We start from the raw sequence: 13,159 nt of genomic DNA, 5'->3' as shown, positions 1-13,159 counted from the left end.
GAACCCTAATATAGATACTGGGGTACCTCTCTAGCGAGCCCCCCTCCCCGCTACGGCTGGTTCTTCCTTAACTCCGGTGAGCCCCCCTGAAAATTGACTGACCCAAAAGTCGATTCAGTCGACTGAAGTGTAGCTAAATCGGAGCAGCATCGCAAGCAAGAGCAAGAGAGAGAGCAGCAGCGCAAGCAAGAGCAAGAGCAATAGCAAGAGCAGTCCAGGAAGGGGCCCGAGAGCAAGAGTAGAGCAGCAGCGTGAGTAAGAGCTCAAGCAGCAGCGGCTCCTACTGATGTGGATGTCGCCATCGATGGAGCGACGACGTGGAGGAAGTGGCCAGTGACACCGCCGTGGATGGAGCCGCACTGTGTCAGCTCGGGACCGAGCACCGGCATCACCCTGAGATTGAATCAAGAAGAAAATGTGGCGATTAGTGTACAACCTCTTTGGTGGCGCCGATCAGGCCGCAACTTCATCCAAGGAAACAGTGATGATGATGCTATTCCGGTGGTGCAGGTAAAGACGGCGGTGTGGGAATGGAGGTGGCGTTAAAGACGAGGGGAATGTCGGGGCAGCTCCTTGGAGGTGGAGGACGGGGTGGCTGAACCAGCGGGACAACGAGATCGACGACGGATCCTCATCAGGTACGGTGGATGAGGGACGTCGAGGTGTTGTTGTGGACGGTGTCGCCGCACTCCTAGGAAAAGGCCTGCTAGTGGCACACGAGTTTTGCCTACTAATGGCGCACTACTGGTGCGCCACTAGTACCACGCCACTAGTATTTTTTACTAATGGCGCACCACAGGTGCGCCATTAGTATACTAGATACTAATGGCGCACCTGTAGTGCGCCATTAGTATGCATAGAGGTGCGCCATTACTATATCACTTAGTAATGGCGCACCACATAGGAGTGCGCCATTAGTATCAAATTTTTTTAAAATTTTCTTTTTCAAATTTTTTTCAAATTTTTTTCTTAATCTCGGGTCACTATGGCTTAATCTCGGGTCAATATGCTTAATCTCAGGTCAAATTACACTCCGTGGTCAAACAAACTTCCCGAAAGATCACCCATCCTCACACTACTCCAGCCCAAGCACGCTTAACTTCAGAGTACTATCCAACCGCAGCACCAACTCACTTCACAGGCACTTGTGTATATATTTAGCATATCAATTAAACCTTGTTGATGTTTAGGACTTTGTTCTTGTTCATGAGTGTGATGAAATTTTGAAAAATTATTTCAAGCTTCCGATCATATTACGTATCATATTTTGAAAAAAAAACGAAACTAATTTTTTTGTTACTAGTGGCGCACCTAGCAAATGGTGCGCCACTAGTAAGTTTGAAATTTTTTGAATTTTTTTGCCTCCAGATCTTAAAAGCCCCGTAAATTTTTTTCTGTTAGGTTTTTGAGGATTTTGAAAATGTTTAACGTTCCCCCATTAAATTTGGACGTAACTTTTTGAGTAGATGATTTTTCATATAAAAAACTTTTTAATCCGAGTTTGTATGCAAAAGTTATGCCCATTTTACAAATTCCAGAGAGATTTTGCAAATAAAGTCGAAATTCATATTTGTAAATTTTCCCAACAACTAGACCACATATCACATGGAAACTTATTTTCTTTTATTTTTTGACATTTCCATCATTTTCTTTTATTTTTTTAAAAACTGAAAAAGCGGTCCACAGGGGGGTGCATTCGGGGGAATTTTGGGTCAAAGTTAGTAATGGCGCATCGTGGGTGTGGTGCGCCATTACTAGTTAAACTAGTAATGGCGCACCACAGCCACGGTGCGCCATTACTAACTTTGAAAAAAAATAAAAAAATTTGTTTGTAATGGCCCACCGTGTGTGTGGTGCGCCATTACTAGTTTTGACTAGTAATGGCGCACCACATCCACGGTGCGCCATTACTAACTTTGTACTAACTTTGAAAAAAATAAAAAAAATATATGTTAGTAGTGGCGCACTGAGTGTGTGGTGCGCCATTACTAGTTAAACTAGTAATGGCGCACTATCCCCTGGTGCGCCATTACTAGTTTTGTTTTAAAAAAAATGTTACTAATGGCGCACCATGTATGTGGTGCACCATTAGTATTTGAAGTTTAATGGCGCACCTATATGTGGTGCGCCATTGCTATATACTAATGGCGCACCAGACATGTGGTGCGCCATTAGTGTCCATTTCATCTATAGATGTTTTCCTAGTAGTGTCGGGGAAGAGGCTCCGGCTGGGTGGAGGACAGAGGAGGGTGTGGGGCTTCGGGGTTTTCGCGGCCTCGGTGTACGAATGGGTGGGATGGGACGGAAGTGGGGAACCATGGCTCAGGGACGCGCTTGTCCAAAATGTGGGGTAAGTTATGAAAGTACCCCCACCGATTAGAGACGGTTCTTTCTGTTCAGGGGGTATCACAGGCATTTCGCGTGTCGGGATTTCACAGGAGGTGAGAGTTTTCGCACGCGTTATAATTTTGGAATAGCAAGGTGCGGTTGAGATGGAGGGAGTTGTCGGAGCACAACGAGACCAAGATATATCTTAAATATTTCAGGGTAACAAGGCGCGGGTTGAAGAGGTGGGAGTTTCGCAGCATGATAGACAGAGACGCTAGCTTGAAATTTTGGCATAACAAGGCGCGGCATGAAATTTCGGGAGAACAAGCTTAACGTGTAACCAAAAAAAGACAATTCGCACCTCATCACTAGAGAGAACCATGTCCCATTTTACTATATTACTAGAAATGCATTCAAATACAACAAAAAAACTAAAAAAATTGGACAACAAACATAATGTGTACAGTACCAAAACAATTTGCACTTCCCTTAACAATAAAAAAACAATGTGTGTAGTCTAGCATGTGGACTAAATTTGAGTACATTTTCCCTGTTTGAATGGGATTGTACTCGGGTTAGTTATACAACCATCTAAATATTATCCACATGGTATGAATATAGGAGAAGTAAATTCCTATATAAATACGAACTACATGTACATACGATCTCAAATTCAAATATATGTATCCATTTTGTGTCAAATTCGAATCATAGTACTTGTATGCTCTAGCTAGATGTTCGGAATCTAAACCATGTATGATATATTACGTATAATGTGTTTAAGACGCAGAACACACACACAAACACCATTTAGACTAGTACGGTACACGTGCATTGCACGCATGAGATTTGGCAACCAAATTATGAATAAATACCACATTATAGCATGTAAGCTTTGAGTCATATATGCCTGATGTAGATGTTCGTTTAATTCTTATAGTTAATTTCATTCAAAACCATCTAGTTTTTATAAAAAAGCTAATCTATTTTAAGATTTATGGAATTGTGCGTTGTAAGGCATAAAGTAAAAACAAATAATGGCAAATCATGTAGAAAAACATTTGGGCAATTTTGATACGGAAATTGTAGAACAAAGAAGAAGTGCTTTTGTTTTGAGGTTTGCGCATTATGCTTAAGTTCAACCATGGAGTCTTGTAGATTGTACATGTGGCAAAATCTGGGGGAATCTACATGATATTCGACGGCCAGTAGTGTTCAAATTTTCCATCTCTGCACCAACGGATTGGACTCTTCCAACGACCACTTTCAAAGTTAAAGTTATACGCACAATATATAAAAAATATATAATATAATATATATGGGTATAGATATAGATATGTGATGCGAAAGCCACCCATCACCTCCAATTAGAATAGTGTGTCCGTGCACGGATGCAATGTGGCCAAACGATGTCCATGCACAAATTCAAATCAGTCTGACCTTGTTCAATGTGTATACATTACAACATGCTCGTTTCCAAATCACACCGTGCAGATCTCCGTTATATTCATGCATGCATGGGTTTCAAACATCATGATCTCTTATTCAAATATTTGAATTCAACTTTACATTGATTATGACCTCACCTAGTCTTTTGCACCCACACAGTCGTCTTCTCTTTATAATTGTACCACTAACTTTCTCTCATGCATGCATGCACACACACTACCAGTCGGCATTGTCCATCGCACACATGCAATGTTTTTCTTCAGGTCGGTCTCCCATGCAGGCGCACACACACACCTCCCCCTCTCCATCATATCGGGCATTCTTTATCTCTCATGTGCATGCGCAACGATCGATGTTCCTCTATGTGTGTGTTTATATAGCTAGGTCTTTCATAGTATTCCACACAAATCGGTCAATCTATATATCTAGTGAGGTCTCACCCTCTTTCCCACGTCCACATCGATCAATCTATACCTCTCTATATAGGATTACATATATAGCTAATACACCCACATTAATTATATATCCAACGTCCCCCTCTCATCATCCATGCCTTCTGCTTCATCTCTCAGACGTGCGCACAATGGCGAAGACAGGGGGCAGCAAGGGCCCTGCCCCCCCTAACATCACTATATATCGAGGCTAATATGAATGTGATCATTAGACAATTGCTGGTAAAATGGTTTAAGTCGATGAATTGGCCCTCCTCATAAAGGATTAACAATGCTTGGCCCCCTAGCTCATTTATTTTTCATGGCTCCGCCACTGCGTGCAACAGCGCACGTTATCACCCCTCTCTCTAAATATCGATCTCGCACTTGTGCACTGCTTCATAGACTCCCTCCACTTGGCCCCTCGCACCATCTTCTAGTGCCCCACCGGATTTTGCCACATGTACAATCTAGCAGACTCCATGGTTGAACTTAAGCATAATGCACAAACTCAAAACAATAGTGGTTCTCCTTTGTTCTACAATCTTCCATATCATAACTGCCCAAACTTTTTTTCTAGTTCAATTGCCATTATTTGTTTTTACTTTATGCTTTACAACACACAATTCCATGAATCATAAAATAGATTAAGGGCTTCTTTGATTCAAAGGATTCTCAAAGGAATTTTGGAGGATTATAATCCTTAGGGATTTTTCATATCTTGATTGTTTGATTTGTAGGATTCTAAACCATAGGAAATTTTCCATATGATTCATTTGCACTAGATTTCATAGGAAACATCCCATCCACTCAAACCTCCTTGAAAGAATTCTCCATTTTTATATGCACAATCAAACACTCGTACAATCCTGTAGGATTCAAGACGACATTCCACTCTAATCCCATGTTTTTCCTATTCCCGCATTTTGGAAATACTATGGATCAAAGAGGCCCTAGCTTTTTTATAGAAACTAATTGATTTTGAATGAGATGAACTATAAGAATTAAATGAAGGTCTACATCATGCATATATGACTCAGAGCTTACATGCTATAGTGTGGTATTTATTCATAATTTGGTTGCCAAATCTGATGCGTGCAATGCACGTGTACCTTACTAGTACTTCGATTATGTGCAAAACATGTAAATTAGAATTCCAATTGCATGCTACATAGCGTCTCTCTTACAGTTCATGAAGCCACATGGCACATGTGCAGGCATTGTCACGACCTCCTTGTGTAGATTGATCACAATGACATGCTGCTGGTTCCAAAAGAATGTACTCGTCCTCTCTGAGCCGCACTGGCGGTACATGCACAAAGCGAAGATGTGCACGCACGCTAGGCACGCACTCATTCCCTCGCACGCACACGCCAGTACACGAGCGGATGCAATTTTGTACCAACATCCACCCCATGTGATAATTTGACGTGTGTAAAGTCCTTCACTTTATTGATGGTCAATTAATATAGCACATGCAAATTGAGTGGACATGAGGGCGGAAGAAAGACATTACTACTCCACTACACGCACGCGAGTAGTTAAATCATGGGTTGCTAGTAGTACTTCCATTGGTCTCCTTCATATTTTGTGCCAATTTTTGACAGTAACATAATATTTACGCATTTGAGCAGTGTAGTCTACTTGAAATTTATGTTCCACTAAACTCATCGGCAGCCGTTTCGGGCCTCAAAACCAAAGCCATCAATTAATCTTTACCTTGTTCCCATCACATTCGAAAGTACTAGTGCTACAATTAAGTGCAAGCCTGCTCACACCTACTAGTACGTACCAAACCTGAACGTGTTCCCACTATGTAGGTATTAGTACTAGTGCTAGTACTTAGGTTATAAAAAGGGGAACTACCTAACCGAAAATTACTCTACCTTTCCTCCTCATAAGTTCTTTTCTTCGTCCGTCCTTGCCATGGCCGGTGTGCAGAGCTCTAGGTCGAGAACTACTCGTAACAAGGGAGCGGCAACCAAGGCTGCGGAAAAAAGAGAGGGCTCGCCGCCATGCAGTGACCTTGAAAGATCTCTCACGGGAAGGCGATGGCTCCTACGAGCGCCCTAGCCGTGGAGGCGAACATGCTGAGCTGGCGGCGCTGGAGTCGTTATCCCTCGACGGCTTGAACCGATCAGCTCATTAAGCACCTCAATAAGCAAAAGGAGTTCATCCACGACCTGATGGAGCTGCTGAAGGAGAGCCTCGGCGACATGCCCGCTGAGCTCAATAAGTAGGAGAGTTGACCGCCGGCTTGGTGATGTTGATGAAGAAGAGCATTGAATCAGAGAAGAAGGCAACCGGCGAAATCCTGCAACTTCAGGAGGACAAGGCGAAACTCTGCCACGAGCTCAACCTGCTGAAGGAGAAGAACACCGGTTGGAGGAAGCTGCATGAGAATAGTAGTTCCTCGATGAAGATGATGCAGGCCCTCGTCACGGAACAGAAGGAGGAGTTGGCGAAGCTCTGCATTAAGCACCCGGCTGCTGTCAAGGTACGTAATGCGGCCGTGGAACAGATGATGAAGGCTAGCGTCGAGAAATCCCGCACCATGGATAGAATGAAGAAGATGGCGGAGGAGACGTGCAAGGATATGGAGGTCGTGGAGGCGACGAAGATGCAGTTACGACTCCGCGACGAATTAGAAACCTTCCTTCTTACTTTTGCTCCTGTGTTTCTTCTTTTGCTTTGGGTGTTTGTAGGACCTTGAAGTATGTCTAGAGGGTGGGTGATTAGACTACTTGACCAATAAAAACTTAATCTTTTCCCAATTTTAGAGTTTGGCAGATTTTAGCTATTTTAGGACAAGTCAAGCAATCATCACACAATTCAAGCAAGCATGCAAAGAGTGTATAGGCAGCGGAAATTAAAGCATGCAACTTGCAAGAAAGTAAAGGGAAGGGTTTGGAGGATTCAAACGCAATTGGAGACACGGATGTTTTTGGCGTGGTTCCGATAGGTGGTGCTATCGTACATCCACGTTGATGGAGACTTCAACCCACGAAGGGTAACGGCTGCGCGAGTCCACGGAGGGCTCCACCCACGAAGGGTCCACGAAGAAGCAACCTTGTCTATCCCACCATGGCCGTCGCCCACGAAGGACTTGCCTCACTAGCGGTAGATCTTCACGAAGTAGGCGATCTCCTTGCCCTTACAAACTCCTTGGTTCAACTCCACAATCATGTCGGAGGCTCCCAAGTGACACCTAGCCAATCTAGGAGACACCACTCTCCAAGAAGTAACAAATGGTGCGTTGATGATGAACTCCTTGCTCTTCTGCTTCAAATGATAGTCTGCCCAACACTCAACTCTCTCTCATAGGATTTGGATCTGGTGGAAAGAGGGTTTGAGTGGAAAGCAACTTGGGGAAGGCTAGAGATCAAGATTCATATGGTAGGAATGGAATATCTTGGCCTCAACACATGAGTAGGTGGTTCTCTCTCAGAAATGGTAAGTTGGAAGTGTAGGTTTAGTCTGATAGCTCTCTCCATGAATGAAGAGGAGGTGGAGGGGTATATATAGCCTCCACACAAAATCTAACAGTTACACACAATTTACCAAACTCGGTGGGACTGAATCGTTAAACTCGGTCGGACCGATTTAGTAAACCTAGTGACCGTTAGTGATTTTCGGTGGGACTGACATGCATCTCGATGAGGCCGACTCGGTTAGGGTTAGGGCATAACATAATCTCAGTGAGACTGATTACACAAACTCGGTGAGACCAATTTGGTGATAAGCTTTCTAGAGAGTTGGTCAGGTAAACTCGATGGGACCGATTTGCTCTTTTCGGTGAGACCGAAATGTTACAAAAAGGAAACAGAGAGTTTACATTGCAATCTCGGTGGGACCGATCGCTCACTTCGGTTAGACCGAAACGTTACAAAGGGAAACAGAGAGATTGCAACCCCATCTCGGTGAGACCGAGATCCCTATCGGTAAGACCGATTTGCTTAGGGTTTGTGGCAGTGGCTATGACTTTTGGAATCGGTGGCGCCGGATAGAAAGAATCGGTGTGACCGATTTTGGCTTTAGGTTTAGGTCATTTGTGGATGTGGGAAAGTAGTTAAGGGTTTTGGAGCATATCACTAAGCACATGAAGCAAGAGGCTCATTAAGCAACACCTCATCCCTTCTTGATAGTATTGGCTTTTCCTATAGACTCAATGTGATCTTGGATCGCTAAAATGTAAAATGAAGAGTCTTGAGCTTTTGAGCTTGAGCCAATCCTTTGTCCTTAGTATTTTGAGGGATCCACTTTTATCATCCATGCCATGCCATTCATTGAGCTTTCCTGAAACAATAGTCTTGGAATAGCATTAGCTCAATGAGCTATATGTTGTTATGAATTACCAAAACCACCTAGGGATAGTTGCACTTTCAGTGTTTCGCTGCACGTGTCACGTTCTCTACGAGGCATCAATAGAACAACGCTAACAATGGGATAACTAGCAAATTAGATCATTTTTTATCGCCATATGGCACTGCGCTGCCGTGTTTGATGATCCTCTGTCGTAGTACTACTCCAATGGAAAACTTGATTATACCGCACGGTTCTTTGCTCCTCCTCAGGTCGTCGGCACATTTGTATGAGCAGTCAAGTCACAAGACCCCGCCTTCCAGCAGTAATGAGCCGTCAAATCACAAAGGCCCTCGCCTCTCGTGAAACCGACCAAGCTAGACTGCCCCGTCCTCTAGCCTTTTAAAAAATGTATACTTTTGTATAGTAGTGGTAATGATGGATTGCGCCATGGAGCAAAACTAAGAAGATGGAATTAAAGAATAAAGGTAGAACATATAGAGAGCGCTCGACGCCAAATTATGCATACAGTACTATTAAATAAATAAAGAAATTGACATACCTATTTAATTCTTGGGTTCTTATTATTTATGCCACTAGTTGTGTATCACTACTCAGTTTGGCCATTAGAAGGTATAACTACTAAAAATGCCATCGATCCGTGAGATGCCTGCTCAAAAATGCAATTAGATATCTCAAAAATGCCATCGTTAAGTTAGATGTTTGCTCAAAAATGCCATTAGACATTGTTATTTTCACGTCAAACCCGTTGACCATGTTACATGACAAAAATAAGCCAATTCTCACAATAATAAGTTTGGCCCCGCTTGTCAGGAGTAACCAAGCGAATAATTTTACAGGAAAATAAGAACGCTGTTGGGATCAAGTAGGCCCCACACTTTATTTTAATGTAGTGAGATAGATGGGGAGCTGGCATGTTGGTCCATCGGTATTTATGTCATTATAACATGGCAAAAAAAATTGACTCACAATAATGGTGTCCAGCACAACACACCCCTCAAATAAAACTAAGCACCCTGGAATTCTTTGACAAAACTAAGCACCCTGAAATTCATTGACAACTAAACTGCTGGCTATATGATGTTGGCCATATATAGTGTACATATATAATGTGAAGAAATGAGTGGTAGTACTATACCAACTAAAATATGAAATGTAAGAAATATAACAAGAAGAAACATAACATAGTTCTGCTGGGGGCTCAGCACAACACACCCCTCAAATTAAACTAAGCACACCTGAAATTAGACTAGGCAACTAATCCGGTTGACACTGCATTAGAACCACCATGACCAACGACACTACCACCTTATTCGGAGTCCTCGTCCACGTCCTCAACTTCGTCCTTGTCCCTCTTCCTCTTGGCCGATACTTCTTTGCTTGAACCGCACACTTGGCTCTTGCTCTTCATCCAACCCTTGTAGATATTGAAACAAAGGTAGCCATCCATTGCAGCATACTAGATATGGTTTATATCTAGTACATCCCACTGCCATGCATGACGATGAAACGTGTGCGGAGGTTTCTTCAGTTTACCATACGAAGGATGAACCATGGCTCCTGCCAGGGTCAACATTGAAGGCTGATCACGGGAGGGCAGCAACCCATTCTTCTGGAGGTCGAAGGGGTTTTCTACAACGAGGCCTATTCGACCCAAGACTTTTCTGTCATTCGTAAAGTCTACAGTAACGAACTTGACTAGGCCGTCCTTGAGGAAGTTCTTAAAATCCTGGTCCTCAACGTCGGCATGGTATACGTGGTAGACCAAGCATAAGTCATGCACGCAAACTTGGATCATGGCGGGCTTCTTCTTCTCTTCCTCCTTTAGATTCTTCTCTTCTCCCAGGACTATGGTGTACTCAACATCTAGCCCAACAACCCACTCATCACTTAAGTTTTTGAACATGCATCTGAAGCAAGCAAGGCATCCTTTCACCGTCGTGGAAGAACGAGTGTAGATGACGTCGAACTCATTGCCGGTGATGGTTCTAACCTTGTACTCACCGCCAATCATGGAGATTTGGGACGCCATGGATTTGGGATGAGGGTTAGGATTAGTGGAATTGTCGTAATGTGAAAGGACAGGGCGACTAGGAGCGAACTGCCGTAATGTTAAAGGACATCCGGGGATGAGTAGGAGCAAACTGTCAGCGGTTTTTCGATTGTAAAAATGCTGAGTGGTGCGTGCAAATGACATGGCAGTGGCTTCCCTGGTGGATAAATGGATTCATGCACAGTACTATGGGGACACAATTAGATGCCATGTCTACTCAACGCCCAATTAAATGGCTTTTGATGTCATGTCAAGCGTCGGGAAACTTATAGGTGATACGAAGCTTTCCATGCTCCCATGATACGGGCTTCCGAGAGCCCTTGGATCTGAGATCGAACGGTTGTTTGACGTGATTCTAGACCTATGGGTGAATATCCTATCCTATAGGGTTATTCTGCAAATTTCAGCAACTTAGCATGCGATCGTTCGATCTCAGATCCAAGGGCTACCACCACCCCGTATCATTGTCGTGCCTACCACGACCGTTGCCTCGCTCGCGCGGTCGTGCTCTTGGAGATTTAACACGATGCGTTCGGCTATCTGATGTTGTCATGTAATACATAGTCATCACTTAGTCACTCATACTACAACAAGGTTAGCTATAAGGTTGGCTATAAGAGTATTTTTTTACTTCTCTCTATCTCTTTCTTCGTACTATTTATTGCATTTGCCAAGGAGTGACCTCTTCCAATGAAATGGTGCTTAGATGAGGTGCTAAGGGCATTAAATGGCTTAGCAATCAAGTCCCCAATGCATAGGTGCTTAGTTTTTTGTTGCTAAGTTTGCTTCATTTAATTAGCTATAGACTCAAAATGGTCTTTTCACCTAGGTACACGCGCTTAGCACTGTTTCTTCCTTGGGTCACCAAACTAGTCTCTCTCTTCTTAATTAACTTGCCACATCAGACTTTATGCCTATGTGGCAGGCTTAGCACCTATAGGAGCAAGTACAATAGTGGGCTATAAGCCCGCTTTACATGGCATTTTTGCATATGTGGAGGAAAGAGGCAAGGAAAAAGTGGAGGAGTGGGCTCTCATGCAAGAGCCAGCCTCTACATGGTGGAGCACTGGGAGAGGCACCTGTATGGAGGTGGTCAGGAATCGGGAGACTCACGCCGGTCGTAGCACCGCAGTTAAAATGATAATTGCAAGTCAAATCACGGGGCCCCACCTATCCAGCAGTAACTCGTTGTCAAATCACACAGCCCTACGTTTGTAGCAACCTACTCCCTCATCTTCTCACGTCTCTGTCGAACAGACTAGGAGGAACTGCCCCGCCTACCGCGCAGGAAGAGCCCCGCCCTCGACTTTTAAATAGTACAGTATACTAATTTTGTATCCATGGATTGCGCCATGGAGCAAAGCCCCAAAAAAATGGCGGTACACATGTACGAAGTATACAGCACACCCGTCGCATTCGCGTCACACCCGTGACGGTCGGTCGGTCTGGCACGCCGCTCTCTGAATGGAACACGCATCATATTGCGTTTGCACACACATGTTGGACCGCAATTGAGAACCGACCATAGGCACACTCCCCGGCCCCGCAATTCGGGTGAGTTATTAGAAGAGAGAGACGAGCGATAGTACTAGAGAAGTGTTGTACATTCGTTGGTGCCCGGACGATCCTTGCAAGACACGGAAGATTAGTTCGTCCATGCATGTGACCAGACTCCAGCAGACACCTGGATTGGCTATCGTCTACCTATCGTGTAGGCTGTGTTGTACAGGGCTGTAGTTCTGGTGAGAAATCTAAAAAAAGGTTCCATGTCATCTCGCAAAATTAGGTTTCATGTGCTTCGGATCATTGCGAGGGTTAAACAGTGACAACTGAGTTGGGCTAGTCATTGGGGGCCCATGCACGAAGACTACTCGGCTGCCATCTAGGTCAAGCCGGCTATGTTAATTAGGACATCTATCGACGGACCCCTTTTCTAGGAGTTTATCTTTAATTTGAGCTTTTATCCTCATCTAGTTTGTCCGTCGGGTTTCATGTTGTATCCTTTGGGCAGTGAGGTTATGATTTCTTGTCATGTGGCATTTTTCGTGTTATATGTTATAATCAGGTGCTTCAGATCAAAATGATGATACCTGCGACTCCGGGGCACGTGCATGAAGACTTCTCGACAGTAATTGACGAGGTCAAGCCGGCTCCGGTAGACAAAAGAAAACTAGTACTCCACTATACAGGCAGGAGCCTCCGCGCTTGCTTGCTATTGTTGCTCTCTTCACACTGTCTCCTCCTCTCCAGATCTAAACATGATAGCGGTGGCCACTCTCTCTCTCTCTCTCTCTCTCTCTCTCTCTCTCTCTCTACTCATCACTAGTCACAGATCCAGCTAGATCCTCTCCGCTGGGGAAGGTGAGAAGGTGCAATGTTCACGCGGTCGTCCTCGGCGACGGATCTTACCCACTACCAGCGTGTCCCAATTAGCGTGTGAGGGAGTCCTGGATTAGGGGGTCCTCGGACAACCGGGCTATATACATGGTCGGACTATTGGACTATGAAGATACAAGATAGAAGACTTCGTCTCGTGTTCGGATGTGACTCTCCTTTGCGTGGAAGGCAAGCTTGG

This window comes from Triticum dicoccoides, chromosome 3B, assembly GCF_002162155.2.
Source record: "Triticum dicoccoides isolate Atlit2015 ecotype Zavitan chromosome 3B, WEW_v2.0, whole genome shotgun sequence".
Lineage (NCBI taxonomy): Eukaryota > Viridiplantae > Streptophyta > Magnoliopsida > Poales > Poaceae > Triticum > Triticum dicoccoides.
This window is presented reverse-complemented; position numbering follows the sequence as displayed.